General features: G+C 42.0%; 1 long non-coding RNA gene across 9 annotated transcripts; it reads right to left on the reverse strand.

Annotated features, from left to right (window-relative positions):
• Positions 1,011-18,732, reverse strand: LOC110437024. Of its 9 annotated transcripts, none has more exons than XR_002455053.1 (4): positions 18,379-18,732; positions 16,697-18,291; positions 16,025-16,606; positions 14,095-14,153 (listed from the first exon to the last, which is right to left on the reverse strand). It is a non-coding gene; the product is annotated as an uncharacterized LOC110437024 (long non-coding RNA). The 9 variants fall into 9 exon arrangements; XR_002455055.1 differs by adding an exon at positions 15,636-15,715 and having other exon boundaries at positions 14,110-14,153; positions 16,025-18,291; XR_002455057.1 differs by lacking the exon at positions 14,095-14,153 and adding an exon at positions 1,011-1,056 and having other exon boundaries at positions 16,025-18,291.

The raw sequence follows: 20,722 nt of genomic DNA on the forward strand, positions 1-20,722 counted from the left end.
ACCTAGTACTCATAACGGTAATCCTCATTCCAGTCATCTTCATTATCATATCCTGAGGTGTTGGGAAATTGCAAGAGTGAGCACATATCGTACTGAACAAGTATAACCAGGGGTTCATGAGGCTCAAATAGCTAACACTGGTTTGACGGCGTTTAGCTTTTAATAGTGGGTAGCATATTCATAATTAAATAGCAAATGTCAAGGTAGCATAAATAATCCAATAACCACATGATCAAGTGTAAGCATAATTAATCTCATAGCATAAACGATAACCAAATGAACATAATAACATAACAAGCTCATCATCTTAATGTAGATGTCCCCAAGGCCGCTCCTGACCGTGAGCTCGGCTAATATACCAGTTTTACACTCGGCAGAGGTTGTACATCTTTACCCATGAGTCATGATTTACCCTTTCGCCCGAGGTAGCTAATCTCTTAACCCCCTTCCCAGAGAGGTCGGCAGGGATCACTATGAAGCCTTTCAAGAGTTCGTCTAACATGTTAGGGCCGCAAGGTTTCCTTTGCGAGCAGATATAGATACCCCCCTTCCGAATGACACAATGACGCACAACCTATACACATAGGGACAGGGGCTCGCACTATACCCGTGTCGGTTCAGCCTCTCCGCCCTTTCGGGTAACCTCTAACAAGCTAGAAAAGGTCTCCATACTGAGCTAAAGCCAGAGCCATTATAGCCCTCATGGTTGCACTGCTATCCCGGGTGATCACGTACAGACAAGATCTCATACAGTTATTTGTTATTCTTTTATGTTCATTGCATAGCTATTAATCATCTTACACGATCATGGATTATATCAAGCACTAGCACATCTACACCAAATGCATATCAAGTAGGTAGCAAGGAATACAGGTAACAATCATCTATGATTTTGCTAAGGTCGACAAGGTGATAGCATGCATATGATATATATGTGTAGTTATAAGTGAATAGGTAACAAGGATGATCCCAAGTTATACTTGCCTTGCTCAAAGCTCTCCTGAGCCTGCTGGTCCTCAAAGGCTTGGTCTTGATCACCAACGTACGGCTCACCGTCTATTCCCAACCACCAATCAACAACACGCAATCCAATGGAGACAATCATACACAAAGCAAACAAGATATAATTAGAACATTACACCAAACAGTGGTAAAACAAATATAAAAGTTTATGAAAATATTCTACGCAGCACTACGATCACACAAACGTAAAGTTCACGAAAATCGGAATTAAAACGTGAAAGATATGAATTTTCTAAGATTTCCTATAGAGAAATAATTAATTAAATGCTACTGTAGAATTAAGAAGTTTCAAAACAGAGAATAAATACTTCTAACATGTAGAGCTTGTAAATACGAATCCAACGAAATTTGAATGGACAAAAACGGAATTAAAATGAATATTTTATGAGCAAAACCAAATCAGTGGCAATTCTGTAATTTCTGGAAAGCGCATTCGGAGCTCAGCCGAAAGGAATACGCTTTCTAACTTGGAAAACGGAAACTTTCATAAGGCGCCAAGGACTGCGGAGTAATTAGTAAAAACATCTAGGGACTCTTAAAGAAAACGCGCAGCGAAGGGGTATGATCTGTTTTGGGCCCTTAGATCTTGATCCAACGGCTCGGGCGCATCTAGGAGGCCAGTGGCGGCGGGACGGCCACCGGCTGTCTGCTCCGGCGCGGCGGCTCCATTACCGGTCGAAAGGAGCTCGCCGGCGATGACAGAATTCCCGATTCCGAGCACCAAATTGCGAAAGGAAAACGCCGGGAGGATCGGAAGCTCACCGCGGTCTCGGCTAGGGCCGTTGCTCGGGCCGAGAGAGAAGGAGGGCGCGGATTTGCGGCGGCGCACTTCGGTGGAATCCCGAGCTCCAAGTCGGGTGTCTAGGGCTAGGTTTCTTCGGGGTTTTTGCGGCTCGGTGAACGAACGGGAGGAGGGCGACCTAGGGACCTTTATAGAGCTCAGAAAAGAAAGATATCCCATGATTTTCGGGATCGATTCGGCCCGGTGGAGGTGTCCGCCTCGGTTACGAATCGGGGAAGAAGAAGGCCAGGGCGCTGACAGGTGGGGCTAGAGCTGCAGAGAGAGAAAGGGACGGGGCCCGGCTACCATAGAAGAAGGGGGGTGAGGGTGCGCGCGCGGCCGGCCTGGTTGCTGGGCTGAGGGGAGGGCAACTGGGCCGCATTAGCGGGCCGGGGGAGGAGGAGGCGCAGGGGAAAAGGCGGGGGCTGGTTGGGCCTCTCGGCCAGCAGGCCTTCTCCTCTATTCTTTTTTTAAAAATCTTTTCTGTTATCTTTTCTCAATTCCTTTTTCCAAAGAAGCTTTGAAGCAAAATAATCAAAATAAAAACAGAACATACAATACAAAATAATTATGCTCCAGCATGAATGCAAAATTCACGTTTCTAAATTTATGATAAATTTTAATTTACACAAAATTATTTATTTGCTAGCTTCAATGTCCACAAAAATACTTAAATAAATCAAATTAATTCCTAATAATTGAAATCAAAATTTTGGGTGTTACAAACTCTACCCCCTTAAGAGAATCTCGTCCTCGAGATTGAACGGTGCTTACTCGAACAGATATGAGTATGATTTCCTCAGATCATCCTCTCTTTCCCAAGTTGCCTCTTCTTCCGAATGCCAATTCCACTGTACTTTGCACATTCTGATGACCCGACTTCTGGTGACTCTGTCAGCTGTCTCAAATATTTTGACCGGATACTCTTCATAAGTGAGATCACCTTTAACAGAAAGTTCTTCCAATGGTAGTTGCTCCTCAGGTACACGCAAACACTTCTTCAGTTATGACACATGGAACACATCGTGCACACCAGACAAATTTTCAGGCAATTCTAACTGATATGCTACTTCTCCACGCCTTTCTAAAACTTTTAACAGACCAACATACCTTGGAGCTAGCTTTCCCTTCATATTAAACCTCTTCACACTCCGCATAGGTGACACTTTCAGATAGACATAATCACCCACTTCAAAAGCCAACTCCCTCCTACGCGTATCTGCATAGCTTTTCTAACGAGATTGAGCAACTCTCAAGTTATCCCGAATAGTCCGCACTTGTTGTTCTACATGTCTAAGCACATCTGTCCCGAACACCTAAGTTGCTCCTGTCTGATTCCAGAACAAAGGTGTCCTGCACTTACGACCATACAGTGCCTCGAACGGTGCCATCTTAAGACTTTGCTGATAGCTATTGTTGTAGGAGAATTCTGCATATGGCAAACTCTTGTCCCAACTAGTTCCATACTGCAAAGCACAAGCTCTCAACATATCCTCCAATATCTGATTGATCCTCTCAGTCTGTCCATCTGTCTGTGGATGATACGCTGTACTGAAATTCAACTTGGTTCCCAATGAATCATGCACTGCTTTCCAAAAGTGAGATGTGAATTGAGTACCCCTATCTGACACAATCTTCTTAGGTACCCCATGCAAACAAACAATTCTCTCCATATACAGCTCAGCTAGGCGTTCTCCAGTGTACTTAGTTTTAACAGGTATGAAGTGAGCAACTTTAGTCAAACGATCTACTATCACCCATATTGAGTCATACCCTCTCTGTGTACGTGGTAAACCCACAATAAAATCCATACCCACTTCTTCCCACTTCCATTCTGGAATCTTCATTGGTTGCAACAGTCCAGCTGGCCTCTGATGTTCAGCTTTCACTCGCTGACAAGTATCACACAAAGCAACATACTCAGCAACGTCTCTCTTTAAACCATACCACCAGTACTTTTGTTTCAGATCTAGATACATCTTAGTGCTACCAGGATGAATGGAATATGCTGACTCATGAGCCTCTCTCAGAATCATATCACGAATAGCCTTCACTTCAGGAACACATATCCTTTTTCCAAACCACAGTACACCATTGTCATCTATTCTGAATCCTGGTGCTTTGCCTAGTACCACGTTCTGTGCTATCTCTTTTAGTTTCTCATCATCTAACTGTCCTTTCAATATCTCTTCCTCTAGAGTAGGAGTGACCTCAATTTCCATCGCATTTACTACAATTCCCAAGTTCAAGTATGCAAATTCAGCACACAACTCCTCAGATTCAGGTGTCGCCCGAAGCTCATTAGCATATTTCTTCCTGCTAAGTGCATTAGCTACGACGTTTGCCTTTCCAGGATGATAATGCACTTCCAAATCATAATCCTTTATCAGTTCCAACCATCTTCGTTGCCTCAAGATCAGGTCTGTCTGGGTGAAGATATACTTTAGACTCTTATGATCCGTGTATATGTCACTCTTATGCCCAATCAAATAGTGTCTCCAAATCTTCAATGCATGAACCACAGCTGCTAACTCTAGATCATGAGTAGGATAATTCAGTTCATGTTTCCTCAACTGTCTAGATGCATAAGCAACAACTCTACCTTCTTGCATAAGAACACAACCCAAACCTAGATGAGAAGCATCACAATAGATAGATAAACTCTTACTCAGATCTGGCAATACCAACACAGGTGCAGTAGTCAATCTCTTCTTAAACTCCTCAAAACTAGCTTGACACTTATTAGACCATACAAACTTAGCATTCTTCTCCAATAGAGCAGTCATAGGCTTTGCAAGTTTTGAGAACCCTTCAATGAATCTACGGTAATAACCAGCTAAACCAAGAAAACTGTGAATTTCACTTACATCTGTAGGTGGTTTCCAATTCAGCACATCTTTCACCTTACTAGGATCCACTGCAATACCACCATTAGAGACAACATGACCCAGAAAACAAACTTCTTCCAACCAAAACTCACATTTACTACGCTTAGCATACAGTTTATGTTCTCTAAGTTTCTGTAAGACCAATCTCAGATGTTCAGCATGTTCTTCCTTGGTTTTAGAGAATACCAGAATATCATCAATAAAGACCACCACAAACTTATCAAGATACTCTATAAATACTTTATTCATCATGTACATAAAGTAAGCTGGTGCATTGGTCAAACCAAAAGACATAACTGTATACTCATACAACCCATACCTTGTTGTGAAAGCTGTCTTTGGTATATCTGAATTCCGGATCTTCAATTGATGATAACCAGAACGCAAATCAATCTTAGAGAACATACAAGCACCTCTTAGCTGATCAAACAAGTCATCAATCCTAGGCAAGGGATATTTATTCTTGATAGTGACCTCATTAAGTGACCGATAATCAACACACGTCCTCTGACTAACATCCTTCTGATCAACAAAGATAACCGGTGCACCCCATGGTGATGAACTAGGACGAATGAACCTTTTATCTTGTAATTCCTTAATTTGTTTCTTAAGTTCTTCTAGTTCATTAACCCCCATTCTATATTGTTGTAACATCCCCGATGTTACGGTTACTAAAACTGGATCATGTCATCATGAGCATTGCATCGCATATTTGTTAAGCACATTATTATGCATCAACTTAAAAAAAGTTTATTTTGATTGCTTGTGCTTAGGGAAGTAAAGTGAGCTTATGTTGTGAAGTAATGCTTGTGTTGGTTGTATAATCCCTAGGGTGGAAGGTTTCCGAGAAAATAGGGGGGAAAACCCTGATTTTAGAACCCTAGATTTGCCCCCTTTTGTGTAACCTAAAAACTAAGCAAAATTTGGGGATGAGTTCAAAATCAAAGTTGTAGATCTGGTCAAGATGTACAACTTTGGTGTTTTGAGTTTTTGAAGTTTCAATACAAAATTCAAAGTAATTTTGAAAATACAGATTTCGAGAAAGTGACCCCTTTTCCAACTTGAATCTCCAATTCAAAATCTATGTGGAATTTTGAAAAGTGATCAACATGAAAGTTGTAGAGCTCAAAAAGTTGAACAACTTTCATGTTGGGAATTTTTCAAGTTGTGTTGAAAAATCAAAAGTAATTTTGGAAATTCTGATCTGCCCCAATTCAAAAATTGGAATTTCCCTAAATTGAGATTTGAATTTCAAACTGTTTTGTCAAATTCACCATTTTCCACTCAGAATTAGCTTTGGTCACCAGAACATGTTTTGTAGCTTGTAAAATTCTGCACAACTTTCATTTTGGTGAAAATTTGGCTTTAGTTCAAAGTTTGGACGAATTTTGCAAAAGTTCAGAAAGGGAGAGGATAGGGATTGCTACAGTGATCCGATGAGGATCACCAGCCCCCTGTCCAGCACGGCCGCCGCGCGTGCAGCGCCGCGTGCGCGCGTGCGAGCACGCAGCTGCCTGCCTGCCTGCGTCACTGGGCTACGTGGGCGCCCCGGGCTCGCTTCTCCCTCTCCTTGAGCACCAGCGCGGACGGTGCCGCGCGATTTCTCTGTCCAGAACCGAAGAACCCCGACGGCCCTCTCTCTCAAATTCACCGCACCCGATCCATCTCAAGTCAAATTGAGCATTCCACAACGTTCGCCACACCCTTGCGAACTCAGTGCACCCCCTAGCTCACCCTCTAACCCACCCAATCATCGACATCTCTTCTTCTCCCCCAACTCCGGTAGGAACCCCCGCCGTGGAGCTCTCTCCGTGGCCGCGCTGTTCCAGTGAGTAACATACCTTGCTAGCGGTTGTTTCCGGTTCCTCTCCATCCCCAGAAGCTCATGCGCTTTCTCTCTTTCCCTAGATGCGAGCAGGATCACCGGAACGACCTCGCCGGAGCCGGAGCACCCGCCCGACGACACCGCCACCATCGCCAAAGCATTCCGTTGCTTCTCCTGCCGTAGTGATGTGAGCACCATGCTCCTTGCTTCTTCCCGAACCTCCCTGACTTGCTCGTTTGCGCTCTACCGAGCCCTAGTGGCCGGTCTTCGATCGGCTATGGCGCCGCCCGCCATTCGCGTGGCCGAGATGGAAGAGAGAGAGTAGAGCACGTTTGGGTGATGGCAATAGGATCGCGAGGCTGAGGCGGAGCCATTGCGCACCCTAGCGTGGGTTGAAACCCCGCCGTCGGCGGCCGGAGTCGCGGCAGAGCCGCCGCAAGTGAGGGAGAAGGAGCTAACGGGTGGGACCTCCCCGTCAGCGACCTTTAGAGAGAGAGGAAGGGAGCAGCGCGCGTGGGCCGGATTGGGCCAAGGCTAAACGGGCCGGCCGCAGTAACACAGCGCTGTTGTCCTTTTTCTTTTAATTTAAAAATGCTTGATGTTTGATTTTATATAGAAAAACATGTACTGATTCAAAAATTATGGAAATTTTTGTATAGGTTCCATAAAATGAATAGAACACAGGAAAAATATTAGATTCTAATTTTCTGGTAGTTTGCATGTATATAAAAATTGCCTCTTTTATTTGGTAAATGAAACTTCCATGAATTTTAATAATTTATGGGTATATCCAAAAATCACCAAAAATTGTGAGGAACCTCTGAATATTATTCCCTGGCTTCACACAAAATTTGGTGGTATTTGGATAAAGTTTGGATAAAATATCATTAAACCCTTAATTAGTAATTAAATAATAATTCTAGAATAATTAGATGATAATTAGTTAAAATTCTCAAAATTAGGGTTTGAGTGATTTTGGGATTGTGTGATGACCTGAGGTCATTAACCTTAATGACCTTTGGCATTTAATTATTGTTTGGCATTAATGTTTAATTACTGTCATTAATACTTAATTAAGAGTTAATTAAGATAAAAAGGATTAATAATTAGTTAATTAAGGATAATTATGAATTAAGAGAAATCTTGATTTACTGATGCAACCTCTTGGGTAAAAACACTAAAATGATAAACAACTTTGATTACTGTTTAACCCATCCTTGCATCAAGAAGGAAAGTGTACTTAACTCGGTCCTTCTCAAATAATTGTCATACGCATATCATGAGCATCTATCATTTTGCGTATAGTGCACGTGACCGAAGGAGCGACCGTTGAACCGAACCCCGAGGTCGGTGCTCCGTTCGAGGAAGTAGGATCCGAGACTTGGAAAATCTCCGCGGGTCCCTCTCAGCTCTGCAACCAAGGCAAGCCCCGGATGCATTAACCCCTCCTTGAATGTTTTAAACCTTTTATCACTTATGAATTGAAAATGCTGCATTACGTAGTTGAGAATTGGGTTAACCTACTTGTTGCATTTACTACCTTGGTATTTGTTATCTTGTCCTTGGCAACTGTTTTGTTTTACAACTGCGTAGTGATGCTTAGCCCTGCTATTAGATAAGTTTTCAAACAAGAAAGTTTGAAGGGTTGTTGTGGAATACACTTATGGTCAATGATGTTTCAACTTGAGACCGGTCGGTGGACTTGCTTTAAGAATGGAGTCTTAAAGTAGTGTCTCCAACTGTGTCGGTTAAGGACCGGTCCGTTGATGGCCTACTGGGTTGAGAATTTATAGTACTAGCCACTTGCCCTCGGTAAGCCCGATCTTGTGATCCCTCGACGTGAACAGCTACTCGCGCACTGGGCGTGGAGCGATGGCGAGAGTAGCGTGTACCCACCTTACGGATCTGAGATGACCGGGAAACATCTAGATCGGCTGTAGGATGGTGGGGTACTGTGCTCTCGGGTGCCGCGAACCTGGTCAAATTTGGGGAGAGCTCGATTTGGGTTGATATATGCAAGATTTGGTTCTACATATGTCGGGTGGTTAGGAACTCCAGGTGGATTGCTAAGCGATTCGAATCGTCGTTGCTCCCCGATTGGGAGACTCAATTCCTTCGACCCTCATCATAGTTAAATATGCAACTAAATGATAAAATGAGAAAGGGGGAAATGTCGCATGAGGTTCGGATCCCAATTCTCGGACTCAGAGTGACATGAAGCTATGGCCGTTGGATAGAAAATACTTTGATTAAGGATTAGGAACTTACAGACTTGTCTGTGAGAAGCAACTAGATAGACTGTCCTCGAACTCCTTGACCTCTTAAGGAGAGAAATTCGTGGGTAAAACTTGAAAGTAAGGATGCACTATTAGTAAGCTTTTTGGCAAAACAATTTGGCTCCTTCCTCAGCCACTCCTTGTCTACCCTAAGCCTGCATTCCTAAGTTCTCCTCTTTTTCCGCCGGGTAAGTCTTGTTGAGTACTCCCGTACTCAGGGTTTTATAACCCCTGTTGCAGGTGAAGTTCAGGAGCCGACATGTTTCGGACCCTGTTGTGTGACCGTCGTCGAGGTTGACGACGAAGAAGAGTGAGCGTGACCCATGGGCAGGGTCTGTAAATTTGTAATCTATGTACTAAAGTTTAAGTTGCTCCGCTGGACCTGGCTTGTAATAACACTCTACTATTTGGAAGAACTACTTTTGTAAATTAAGTTATGTAATGCTTCCGCTGTTTTACTCTGAAATATTATTTTGGTCTTATGTCGTTTGTGATACCGCAATGTCTTCGCAACGAGTGATCCTGGTGTTAAGGTGGCCACTTGCTATCCTGTAAGGGCGAGAAGAAGAAGTTCTCGTTAATTGACCATCGCCAGTGGTCAGGATGAGCTTGCTTGATACGCCACAGGTAGCGGTGGAATGAGCGTCCTGAGATGCTCATCGGACTTCTAGAGTGGGAGGATCCCCGGCATCACCGTCAGAGGTCCTTAGGACAATGACAGGTGTCGGTGGGCCCAAACACTTAGGAGGTTCTGCCACAATAATCTTTTAGCTATGGGTGCAGTACCAGGTAGTAATTCAATAATAAATTCAATGTCTCGGTTAGGTGGCATACCTGGCAATTCATCTGGAAAGACATCCGGAAACTCATCCACTACCAGGTTCTGAGGATCAACATCATCATTCAGTTGGTTCACTTTAGCGGTGAGTGGTGCTTGCACTGCTACATCAACACTGATTCGTTCTCCCTTTGGTGTTGTCAGGGCCACTACTCTCTCCTTGCACTTAATATCTGTGTCATATTGCTTCATCCAATCCAAACCCAAGATCACATCTATGCCTGAAGTTCTCATAACCATGGGACTGATAGGAAAATCTACCCCCCTTAAAGAGAGACTTGCTGAGGGGCAACATAAAGAAACTGGTATAGTCCCACCCGGTGAATTAACTAGCATAGGGGTTTTCATTGCAACTAGTGGAACGCTATGAACTCTAATAAATGCTTGTGATATGAAAGTATGCGAAGCTCCAGAATCAAATAAAACTGTAGCAGGGATACAGTTGATACTGAACGTACCCATCATGATTTCTGGTCCCTCCTGAACTGTTTCCGCTGCCACGTTGTTCACCTTTGCTGAATTAGGAGTGGATCTCCGGTCGTTGTTCTGTGGATTAAACTTCTCTGGGCAATCATAGGACATATGTCCTTCCTTCCCGCAACGGAAACACCTGGTAGGAGTGTTAGAAGCACTTCTTTTTGTGGAGTTGGCATTTGAGTTCCCTGAGCGAGATGTCTGCTGACCATGCTGCTGTTGATTATGATTACGTTGTTGGAATGGAGGACGTTGGTTTCCACTCTGTGATTGATTCTGGAAACGCTGGGGCTGCTGGTTGCGGTTCCACTAACTAACTGGTCCCTGGAACCTCTGCTGATAGCCTTGATGAGAACTGAAACACTGACGGTTGTTGCTCCTAGAGCCTTGTGCCAGCATCCTTCTCTTCTTATCCTGACCCTTACGCATATTAACAAGCACAATGGCATGATTCACAAGTGCCTGGAAGGTAGGATAGGTGTTTCCAGCCAACTGCAACCTGAGCTCGTAGTAAAGACCTTTCATGAATAGACGCTGCTTATCAGCATCTTCCCTGACATCGTTCGGAGCATAGCGAGCCAACTGTTCAAAGGTGTCATGATATTCTGCCACAATCATGGAGCCCATCCTGAGTGATCGAATTCTTCTTGCTTGAGCTCCATCATTCCCTCATTTATATGTCGAGCTCTGAAATCTCTACAGAATTCCAGCCATGTGACAGGAGGAGCATTGTTGGGACGAGTAGCCTAATATGACTCCCACCATGTCTGAGCTGCCCCCTGAAGCTGTCCAGAAGCATACAACACCTTCTCTAAGTCATTGCACTGTGCTATGTTCCTCTCCACAGCACGTAACCAATCATCTACCTCCATGGGATCAGCTGAGTGTGTAAATACTGGGGGTCTTCCCTTCATAAATTCCCCCCGCTTATCTCTCACATGAACAGGTGGTGGTGTTGGTGGTGGTTGCTGCTGTAGGTGCTGCATGAAAACGTGCATCATCTCATTTTGAGTTTGCATGAGTTCCTCCACAGTGATTGGGGCATTGCCACCATTGCCCTTGCCATGGCCTCTACCTCTGCCTCTTCCCCTTGCTGTCATCTGCATTCCAAGGTATATAAACACATCTTAGTAATGTCCAACATGACAATTACAAGAGTTAACGGAATCTGAAATTTTCTGGGTAACATCCAACATCAGCAGATCCGAAAATCAATCATATCTCGGGTTCCAGAATTCAAAAGGATACATGCTGTACACCGTTGGAAAGATAAAGAAATTGTCTACAACTTTCATTTAGATCATATTAACAGATTCCAACGTTAGGTTAATCAAAAACTGGGTACAACCGAAACTGTTCTAGAATTCCAGACTGCGCAGAAACCTCAATCTTTAAACAGTCATAACTCACAGCTCATAATAGATAATATGGTCATTCTTGTTGGAAAGATATGAAAGTCTACTTGTTCCCAGAAAAATTTGATGAACATTGCATGAACAGAATTTGATTTATACCAGAATCATTGCAGACTGCTCCAGAAAAACAGCAAAAGACAGAAACAGGATATGACCCCAAACCACTATTTATTCATGTTCTTACTTAAGGTTCTTAACTAGGGAACTTGTGGACACGCCCACAAAGTCCCAGCACTCATTACAAAAATCCAAATCACACATATTCATAATAACAAATCAGCAAGCACACCAAGTTCACACCACACTAACAAAAGACTCGAAATAACTCGCAAACTACTAACGTTCCTATTACATATGGGTTCTTTCTATTCCTCGGGAGCAGCATCCTTCAAGATAGGGTCAAGACGCAGCCTCTTATGGAGTTTGGGACGGCCTAACTCCACTCGAAGGTCATCTGCTTCCCTTTGCTCTTTCTCCAGCAGCTTCCTCTCACGGTGTAGTTCATTCTCCAACTCTATCACCTTGACGGTCAGCTCATAAGTCAACTCCACTTGTGCTTGAAGCTTTGGTTGTGAAGCATCTGCAACTTCTATGGCCCAAGTCATCTTCTCTGGTACAAAGCGAGGATAGTGATATGTTGCATTGTACTGGACATCCTCAAAGCATCTACCACGGTAAAAGATCAAGGCCTGGTAAGCTGCATCTGCCATGCTTTCCTTCATCGTGTCCCGACTGATTCGAGAGATGTGTTTTGATTCCACCTTTCGAATCCCCTTAGTGGCATCCAGTGTCTTGACTACCAGCTCTGCAACCTAAAGTGATCTCCTCAGAGGGTGTTTGTGCTCAGTGCAGTTATACTCCAGTGTGGCTTGCAAATCCGGGTAATGGTGTTCCAATGTCAACACCAAATTCTCATGGAAGAAAGCCTTAGGATCTGCTTCAGGAATCCACAGCTCACAGCTCAGTAGTCCATCCCATCCTTGCATTAGCAGACTGTGGTGGAGGTGGATCTTGCATCTCCTCATCTTCAGGCACCTCCTCCTGAGCTTCCACCCTTGACTCCTCATCTGCCAGCTCAGGAATACCTTCCACATGCTGTCCTCTTGGGTTGAACAAGGCACGGTACTCCTCAGTAGCCATGCGTGCAGCACTACGGGTACGGGGCGGCATCTACAAAAAGTTTTTAGACATAGATCAGATGGATGAAATAATTTTACAATAGAGCAAGATAGAGAAGCATAAACTTTTAGCAAATAACAAGACCATAGTGGGAAGCATGAAGTAAAATAAAGGGCCTAAATTTTCGACCATTGCTAACTAGGTTTGCGTCCTACAGTCAACAAAGTTTTGATACCAATTTGTCACACCCATATTTTAAGAACAAAATAGGATGCATAAGAGACTCATATGTGCCCCAAAAACAGTCGCACACATAAGTAGACAAATCAAAAATGTACCATTGTAGTGTTTATTACATAACGGAACATAATAAATCACATAGTCTCATACAAAAATGATAGCATAGAATAAACAACGCTCTCGACGGAAGCTCCACATAGGGACACTGTTGACTGGTTGACTCCAAACCTAGTACGCATAACGGTAATCCTCATTCCAGTCATCTTCATTATCATATCCTGAGGTGTTGGGAAATTGCAAGAGTGAGCACATATCGTACTCAACAAGTATAACCAGGGGTTCATGAGGCTTAAATAGCTGACACTGGTTTGACGTCGTTTAGCTTTTAATAGTGGGTAGCATATTCATAATTAAATAGCAAATGTCAAGGTAGCATAAATAATCCAATAACCACATGATCAAGTGTAAGCATAATTAATCTCATAGCATAAACGATAACCAAATGAACATAATAACATAACAAGCTCATCATCTTAATGTAGATGTCCCCAAGGCCGCTCCTGACCGTGAGCTCGGCTAATATACCAGTTTTACACTCGGCAGAGGTTGTACATCTTTACCCATGAGTCATGATTTACCCTTTCGCCCGAGGTAGCTAATCTCTTAACCCCCTTCCCAGAGAGGTCGGCAGGGATCACTATGAAGCCTTTCAAGAGTTCGTCTAACATGTTAGGGCCGCAAGGTTTCCTTTGCGAGCAGATATAGATACCCCCCTTCCGAATGGCACAATGACGCGCAGCCTATACACATAGGGACAGGAGCTCGCACTATACCCGTGTCGGTTTAGCCCCTCCACCCTTTCGGGTAACAAGCTAGAAAAGATCTCCATACTAAGCTAAAGCCAGAGCCATTATAGCCCTCATGGTTGCACTGTTATCCCGGATGATCACGTACAGACAAGATCTCATACAGTTATTTGTCATTCTTTTATGTTCATTGCATAGCTATTAATCATCTTACACGATCATGGATTATTCAAGCACTAGCACATCTACACCAAATGCATATCAAGTAGGTAGCAAGGAATACAGGTAACAATCATCTATGATTTTGCTAAGGTCGACAAGGTGATAGCATGCATATGATATATATGTGTAGTTATAAGTGAATAGGTAACAAGGATGATCCCAAGTTATACTTGCCTTGCTCAAAACTCTCCTGAGCCTGCTGGTCCTCAAAGGCTTGGTTTTGATCACCAACGTACGGCTCACCGTCTATTCCCAACCACCAATCAACAACACGCAATCCAATAATGGAGACAATCATACACAAAGCAAACAAGATATAATTAGAACATTACACCAAACAGTGGTAAAACAAATATAAAAGTTTATGAAAATATTCTACGCAGCGCTACGATCACACAAACGTAAAGTTCACGAAAATCGGAATTAAAACGTGAAAGATATGAATTTTCTAAGATTTCCTATAGAGAAATAATTAATTAAAAGCTACTGCAGAATTAAGAAGTTTCAAAACAGAGAATAAATACTTCTAACACGTAGAGCTCGTAAATACGAATCCAACGAAATTTGAATGGACAAAAACAGAATTAAAATGAATATTTTATGAGCAAAACCAAATCAGTGGCAATTCTGTAATTTCTAGAAAGCACATTTGGAGCTCAACCGACAGGAATACGCTTTCTAACTTGGAAAACGGAAACTTTCATAAGGCGCCAAGGACTGCGGAGTAATTAGTAAAAACATCCAGGGACTCTTAAAGAAAACGCGCAGCGAAGGGGTATGATCTGTTTTGGGCCCTTAGATCTTGATCCAATGGCTCGGGCGCATCCAGGAGGCCACTGGCGGCGGGCCGGCCACCGGGCTGTCTGCTCCGGCGCGGCGGCTCCATTACCGGTCGAAAGGAGCTCGCCGGCGACGACGGAATTCCCGATTCCGAGCACCAAATTGCGAAAGGAAAACGCCGGGAGGATGGGAAGCTCACCGCGGTCTCGGCTAGGGCCGTTGCTCGGGCCGAGAGAGAAGGAGGGCGCGGATTTGCGGCGGCGCACTTCGGCGGAATCCCGAGCTCCAAGTCGGGCGTCTAGGGCTAGGTTTCTTCGGGGGTTTTGTGGCTCGGTGAACGAACGGGAGGAGGGCGACCTAGGGACCTTTATAGAGCTCAGAAAAGAAAGATATCCCATGATTTTCGGGATCGATTCGGCCCGGTGGAGGTGTCCGCCTCAGTTACGAATCGGAGAAGAAGGCCAGGGCGCTGACAGGTGGGGCCAGAGCTGCAGAGAGAGAAAGGGACGGGGCCCGGCTGCCAGAGAAGAAGGGGAGGTGAGGGTGCGCGCGCGGCCGGCCTGGTTGCTGGGCTGAGGGGAGGGCAACTGGGCCGCATTAGCGGGCCGGGGGAGGAGGAGGCGAGGAAAAGGGGGGGCTGGTTGGGCCTCTCGGCCAGCAGGCCTTCTCCTCGATTCTTTTTTTTTCAAATTCTTTTCTGTTTTCTTTTCTCAATTCCTTTTTCCAAAGAAGCTTTGAAGCAAAATAATCAAAATAAAAACAGAACATACAATACAAAATAATTATGCTCCAACATGAATGCAAAATTCACGTTTCTAAATTTATGATAAATTTTAATTTACACAAAATTATTTATTTGCTAGCTTCAATGTCCACAAAAATACTTAAATAAATCAAAATAATTCCTAATAATTGAAATCAAAATTTTGGGTGTTACAAGATGTCAACCTACAGTAAAGCAAAGGCATGAACTTAGAGTAAAGCAAAGCAGCAAAACCAGCTTGATTGAGTATAAGCAGCGACGCTACCTACATAAGAGCTCACAGGCATCATCGTATGTAGAAGTAGTAATCACAGAAGAATTTGAATGTATTATCATATATAGGACATGTTAATGGGCGAGCCTTTTTCGTCATTGATAATAATGCTTATGATGTAAATAGAAGCACCGCTGCACCGGTAAGAATGAAATATCACTTTTTAATCATTAGTTGACGCTAATTCAGTAAGCAAAAGGAAACATAACAACATCTAGTTACCTATTCTGTAAGTAAAAATTAGAGTGCCTAAGCATTCATGATACATATATGTAGGAAGTATGGAGATCAAGGATATACCTTAATAAGTGGGTCGCATTGGTCGATGGTCAGCTTAATCGTCATTGGCATCAACAAGGTAATCTTCTACCTGCTAGAATTGGCCTCTCTGCACTGTGTTGGGACAAGAGGGCAAGGAAACCAAATAGGAGAGAATATAACCATGGCTAATGTTGCCGAACCTATCCTGAACCCACACAACAGAACCATGTAAGTAGGCCTAAACTTGGTAACCAAAGTCACTAGGTTGCTCCAATCCCAGCATGAAGAGTACAAATGAATCCCCTAATCCCAGAAATAAAGAATATAGGGTACACAGATAGGGCACTGTGAAATGTGAATAATTAGGAACAATAGGGAAACAATACATGTGTGATGCTAAATCAAATCATGACAGCCTTGACAAAGACAGGAGCATGTACTGCTAGAGTAAGCTTTGATGCAAACAAGGAACATGGGTGCAGGAAAACATGGACAATGGCTAAGAAAAACTAAAATGGAACCTACGACAAGGGTCTTAATAAGACTTGAAAAAGAGATACTTCACGTGGAGCATAGTAAATTGTTTTTTATGCTTGGAAATTCCGATTCCAGTACTATATCCTGCATTTAGAACAAATAGCAACAATGGATCAAGCAAATTTAATTAAAAATAAAGGAGAATGTAGCAGGAAGAGCACAATATATAGTAACCTTCAAGTTGTGCTGATCAGAAGGGGCAATGTATCTTGAGCCTAAATATATTATTATATTATTTAATGGACCAGAAAGACATGACCAAAACATATAAGAAAAAAAAACAAAGAGGATAGATCTGTAGGAAACCGAATTAGTGGAGCCCATTGCAGCTACCCAGCTATGAATCTGTGCTGAGTAAAATATATTATTTGGGGGTCTGCTGAGTAAAAGACAATTGCTGTCATTTGACAATGATACACAGTTCATAGCGTCATTATGTCTCTTTAGTAGTGTTTAGCTAAATGCATAGATGTATGTATGAGAAAAAAAATAGCACAAGAAGATAACCCAGTACAATAGGTATGAAGTTTACTAATCAGATGTATTTTTTTAGAATTATAACAGCATTTGCTCAATATTTTTATACTTTTGGTGAGGAAATCTACGATGATGTTTCTTTGGAGGTAGAAGATAGTACAATGGTTACAGATCTTCTAAGCTAGGCACAAAATATCAAATCTTGTAGGCACATAAATATTTCTTTTTTTTTGCTAAACTGTGCTACCAAATATTTTTTGTCTAAGGCCTGCACTGAGTACAATGACATACCAACTCATTCAATTATGCTCGTAGATTATTTATTTGTTCAGAGAATGCATATGTACCATGTAGCAGAGAGATTAAAAAGTTGCAGAGATTGAAAGGATGGTAGGAAGATGGATGTTGATAACAAAAGAAGCATAATTAAATTGGGAAATACTTACAAATAAGTGTGGTGTACTTAATTTTTCTGAATAATCTCAGTAAATAAATAAGTATAAACTGAATCTGAGCTATATGTAAAGAAAAAGGTTTAAGTTAGCTAAAACAGAAAATAATTAATATCAGAAGTGAAGCAACTACAGTTCTAGAATCCCCAATGATGTTGGCAAATAAACATGGAGTGGAAGGAAACAAAAATATCTTGGTATTACAACAGTTCTGCTGGGCAGTAAACTGCCTTGCTTGAGTACCGAGGCGTGCACTTACAGCCGGCTTAGGCGATAGGTACCTGCCTACTACACTGTAGTTCTGCAATTGGCTTCTTAACCTCTAGGCTCAGGCAACACAAAGTGTATCATATAAGTGATTCGACTTTAAAAATGAGGACGTTAGTAGAGATGAATTGATAAGTGCAATGGTACCCACGCATCATCACCAAATATTTAAAAATAGCACATGTAAATATATATAAGTGAACTGTTGTATATGGCACTAATGTTTTCTAACGTAGAATCAATATACTACCTTTGATGCGTAAGATAAATTATCAGCCTTTTGTCACTTTCTAAAAACACCTAAATTCTTTTTTTAGTAAATCATTAAACTGAACCTCTCTAAGACTGCAGGAAACCAATGATATATTGTACCTGTTCATTAGATCAGGAAACACCTAAATGCATTATTTGCACATTTAATCTATTCCTCAGGGAAAAGTAAGCTACGAAACTACACATATGAATGTGAAAGGCGAGAGAGGTTTAGAACCAAACCAATTAAGCTGAGTTCATATCCACCCCAGCAAAACCCTAGGGCATGAAAGGGCCAAAAGTTATCTCGCACTTCGTAGGCTGCAGAAAAGAATCGAAATCCACAATAGTCAAGTCCAAATCAACCCCACCAAACCCTAGGACATGAAAACTCCCAAAATCTCTCACCTGGAACATCCTGTGGGGAGGCAAGGTGGACAGCTATGGGACCTCCGCCTGATTTGTGCGTCTCTGGTTCTCCCGCGGCTCCAGTGTTCCCCCGTGCGACAGCGATGGGAAGGGGCGGAGAGGTGTAGCAGCAGCATGGCCGCGACCGTGCCAGGCCGGTGTGCCACCACGTCGACAGAGATGCAGAGAGGGAGAGGAAGGGGAGGCGCGGGCAGGGGCCAGGGCGAGGACGGGGACGGGGGCAGAGGGGGAGGGGGCCACCGGTGCCACACCGTGGCCACGCCCGTCGCCGCCTGGGAAAGACCGCGGGAGACAAAAAAACGTCGAGCTTCTGGAGAGATCGGGAGGAAGAGAGAGAGGGAGGGGAAGAGACGGGGAAGATATTTTTTTACCGTGCACTGTACATAATTGGGGGCTGATTCTAGACCATTGATTGCGGAATCGAACGGCTAAGAAGATTAGGGAGACGTGGCCTAGCTGGCCTTCTGGGGAGCTCCCGCTGAATGTGGAGGTAAATGTTAATTATTATAATATTATTATATTATTCGTGATAATATGGAGTTTTATATATAATTTATTATGCGATGTTTAACCCATAGCCCTGGGGATGAAAACGGATCGGATACGGACGGTATCATATTTGTTTTCATATTTCTGGTCGAATTCGGATTCGAATACGGATAATGTCAACCATGTCGGATAAGATATGATTGGATGTTGACATCATAAATATATAATTTAAATATTCGAATACGGATATGGAATCAGATGTTGAATATTCGGACTCGAATACGAACATATGTGAATCCCTCTAAACAAATTCGGTCTCGAATACGGTCGGAAAATATTCGTACCGTTTTCATCTCTAGTAGCCACGCACAGGCAACTAGTTTGCTAGTGATAATCTCTACAACTAAAAATTATGGAAAGGACTCATCTACCACACACATGGTGAAGCCACAACTCCCGTCCCTTTTACTGTGTCATGATAGACTATCCCATCAACTCAGGCTCCACCCATGCATGCAAAATTGTTTTAGCGAATTAAAAAAATCATAACTCTTAAAATGAAGATATGAATTAAACTCCGATTGCACCATTAAATTTGTTATAACAAATCCTTCAAAACAAGATCACACATGGATATATTTAGATAAAATTTTAGTAATGAATATTTATCTCTACAACTAAAAATTATGGAGATGATCAGTCCACAACTCTCATCCCTTTGGTGGTCTTTTTTACTGCGCCATGACACGCTATCGCTATCCCATCAATCTAGGCCCAACTCACCCATGCATGCAAAATTGTTTTACCGAATTAAAAAAAAGTCATAACTCTTAAACCGAAGATATAAATTAAATTCTGATTGCACCATTAAATTTCTTATAACAAATCCTTCAAAACAATATCACACATGGATATATTAGATAAAATTTTATTAATGAATATTTATCTCTACAACTAAAAATTATGGAGAGGACCCGTTCACAACTCACATGCTTTTAGTGGTCTTTTTTACTACGCCATGACACACTATCCCATCAACCTAGGCCTCACTCACCCATGCATGCAAAATTGTTTTAGCGAATTAAAAAAGTCATAACTCTTAAACCGAAGATATAAATTAAATTCTGATTGCACCATTAAATTTCTTATAACAAATCCTTCAAAACAAGATCACACATGGATATATTTAGATAAATTTTTATTAATGGATATTTATCTCTATAACTAAAAATTATGGAGAGGACCCGTCCACAACTCTTATCCCTTTGGTGGTCACGCTATCCCATCAACCTAGGCCCCACTCACCTAAGCATGCAAAATTATTTTAGCGAATTTTAAAAAGTCATAACTCCTAAACCAGATATATAAATTAAATTCCGATTGCACCATTAAATTTCTTATAACAAATCCTTCATAACAAGATCACACATGGATATATTGAGATAAAATTTTATTAATGAATATTTATCTTATAGATAAAATATTTTCTTTTACTAAGTAGAGACAATATTCTAGGTTCAACAGACAATGTTCTGTCTTTGTAAAAAAATATTATCGATTTAAAAAAATAGTATTTTGGTTTTAAGTTTATGAAAATAATATTACAATATACATAAAAATACATAAATACATGACATAGATAAAAATAATAATAAAATCTAAAGCAAAAGGCATAAGAAAAAAAAATAAAAACACAAAATGGAGAAAAAATTCAAATAATGTCAAAGGGTTAATTTTCAAATATCGTAAATATATTTATAGAACATTAACATCACTAAATACATCATAGAACATCATTAAATATATTATAGAACATCTCATCTATTATAGATTA

The sequence above is a fragment of the Sorghum bicolor genome, chromosome 7 (genome assembly GCF_000003195.3).
Source record: "Sorghum bicolor cultivar BTx623 chromosome 7, Sorghum_bicolor_NCBIv3, whole genome shotgun sequence".
NCBI lineage: Eukaryota > Viridiplantae > Streptophyta > Magnoliopsida > Poales > Poaceae > Sorghum > Sorghum bicolor.